Below are 2,952 nucleotides of genomic sequence, written 5' to 3' on the forward strand. Positions count from 1 at the left end.
TTGCCTATTTGGATTCCTTGTATGTCTTTCTCTTGTCTTATTGCTCTGGCTAGGACTTCCAGTATTATATTGAAAAGCAGTGGTGAGAGTGGACATCCTTGTCTTGTGCCAGATCTTAATGGGAATGCTTTCAGCTTTTCACCACTGAGAATGATATTGGCTGTGGGCTTGTCATAGATGGCCTTTATGATGTTGAGGTATGTTCCTTGTATCCCGAGAATTTCAAGGGCCTTTATCATAAATGAGTGTTGTACTTTGTCGAATGCTTTCTCAGCATCTATGGATATTATCACATGGTTTTTATATTTCTTTTTGTTGATGTGTTGGATAACATTGATAGATTTTCAGATGTTGAACCATCCTTGCATCCCTGGAATAAATCCTACTTGGTCGTGGTGAGATATCTTATGGATGCATTGTTGGATTCTGTTGGCAAGGATTTTGTTGAGGATTTTTGCATCAGTGTTCATTAGGGAGATTGTCCTGTAATTTCCTTTTTTTGTGCCATCTTTGTTGGGTTTTGGTATTAGTGTAATGTTGGCTTTGTAGGATATTAGGTAGCATTCCTTCTTTTTCAATTTTTTGAAAGATTTTGTGTAGGATAGGCACTAATTCACTGCTGAACGTTTGGTGGAATTCATTTGTGAAGCCGTCTGGGCTTGGGCTTTTGTTTACTGCTTCAATTTCACTGCTTGTAATTGGTCTGTTTAGTTGTTCTATTTCTTCTTTGTCCAGCTTTGGATGATTATATTGTTCTAGGAATTTGCCCATCTCTTCTAGGTTGTTAAATTTGTTTGCGTATAAGTGTTCATAGTAATCGCTGATTATTCTTTTGATTTCTACTGAATCTGTAGTGATTTTTCCACTTTCATTTATAATCCTATTTATATGTGTTTTCTCCCATTTTTTCTTTGTGAGCCTTGCTAGAGGTTTGTCTATTTTGTTTATTTTTTCAAGTAACCAACTTTTGGTTTCATTGATATTTTGAATTTTTTTAAATTTCTAATTCATTTATTTCTGCTTTGAGAGCCTGTATTGCTACATATTTTCCTTTTACTACTTTTGCTGCATCCCATACATTCTGGAAAGTGGTGTCCTCCTTGTCATTCAACTCAAAGTATATTTTAATTTCTTCTTTGATCTTCTCTTTAGTCCAGTGGTCTTCCAGTAGTGTGGATTTCAATCTCCATGAAGTGGGAAGGTTTCTTGTTTTCTTTTCATGATTTATTTCTAGCTTGATACCTTTATGATTGGAGAAGATAGTTGGAATGATTTTGATTTTCATGTATCTGTTGATGTTTGTCTTGTGACCCAGTATGTGATCGATTCTGGAGTATGATCCATGCACACTTGAGAAAAATGTGTACTCAGATTTTTTGGGGTGCAGTGTCCTATAGATAAGTCCATGAGTTCTATGTCTTTATTTAGGGCTCTAGTGTCTTTGTTTATTTTTGTGTCATTGATCTGTCCATTGGTGAGCGTGGTGTGTTGAAGTCTTCCACTACATATGTATTTTCTTTATTATCTGTTTTCAGAGCTGATAATAATTGTCTAATATATTTTGGGGCCCCTTCATTTGGTGAGTATATGTTGATGAGTGTTATATCTTCCTGATGTATTGTCCCCTTGATCATAATGTAGTGTCCATCTGTGTCTCTTTTTACTTTTTTTTATTTGAAGTCTATTTCATCTGATATAAATATGGCTGTCCCTGCCTTCTTTTTTTGTCCATTTGCTTGTAGGACTGTTTTCCACCCTTTTTACTTTCAGTCTGTGTTTACCTTTTGTGGTTAAATGTGTTTCCTGGAGATAGCAGAAGGTTGGATTTTTTTTTTTAATCCAGCCTGCTACTCTGTGTCTTTTTACTGATGAGTTTAATCCATTACATTTAGAGTTAATATTGATATGTTGGCATCTGTGTTTGTCATATTGTTTGTCTTTTTTTGTGATTTTATTCCTTGCTTTAGTCTGTTCTTCTTGTTCATTCCTCTGTTGGTTTTGGCTTTAGGACTTCTTGTAGAATTTTTTGGAGTGGGGGTTTAATTGTAATGAATTTCTGGAGTTTCTGTTTGTCTGAGAAGGTCCATATTTTGTCTTCGTAGAGGAAGGAGAGCTTTGCAGGGTAAAGTATCCTTGGTTGGCATTTGCTGTCTTGAAGTTTGCTGAATATGTTACTCATTCTCTTCATGCCTGTAATGTTTCTTCAGAGAAGTCAGAAGTTAACCTGATTGGTTTTCCCTTATAAGTTATCTGTTTCATCCCCCTTGCCAGTTTCATTATTTTTTCCTTGTCTTGGACTCTTGCAAGTTTTACTATTAGGTGTCTTGCCATAGTTTTCTTTTCATTATGGTAATTGGGAGTTTGTCTTGCTTCCTGTATATCTATATTCATCTCCTTTATTATGCTTGGGAAGTTTTCTTCAATTATCTCCTTGAATAATTTCTCAGTTCCATTGTCTCTCTCCTCACCTTATGGAATGCCTATAACTCTTACATTTCCTCTCTTCATGGAGTCTGATAATTGTCTAAGAGTCTCCTCATACTGCCTCATTTGCACTTCTCTCTCCTTTTCTCTTTTGGCTCTTTTTATTTCTGTATCTTCTATAGTACTAATCCGTTCTTCCATTTCATCGATCCTGTTTTCATTGCTTTTCCCAGAGTTCTTTATCTTTTCTAGTAATCTTTTTTTATCTCCTGCATTTCTTTTTTTTCCTTTCTTAAGGTCTCAATTTCATTCTCCGTTTCAGTGATTATTTGTCTCAAATCATTTTTTTTCCTTTTCGTTTTCTTTCTGCTTTTTAATCAGGATGATTATTAATTCTCTATCTGATGGGCCGAGAAGTTCTTCCATGTCATCGTTGCACTCTGGTACTGTGTTTCTTTTTGTGTTGTGTCCTCTTGTCTCTTTTGCTGTACAGAAGCTCTTTAATTTGCTGTAGTCCCAGCTGTTTGT

Source organism: Talpa occidentalis, unplaced genomic scaffold (assembly GCF_014898055.3).
Source record: "Talpa occidentalis isolate TD23 unplaced genomic scaffold, MPIMG_talOcc4v2.1 talOcc4.15, whole genome shotgun sequence".
NCBI classification, from domain to species: Eukaryota; Metazoa; Chordata; class Mammalia; order Eulipotyphla; family Talpidae; genus Talpa; species Talpa occidentalis.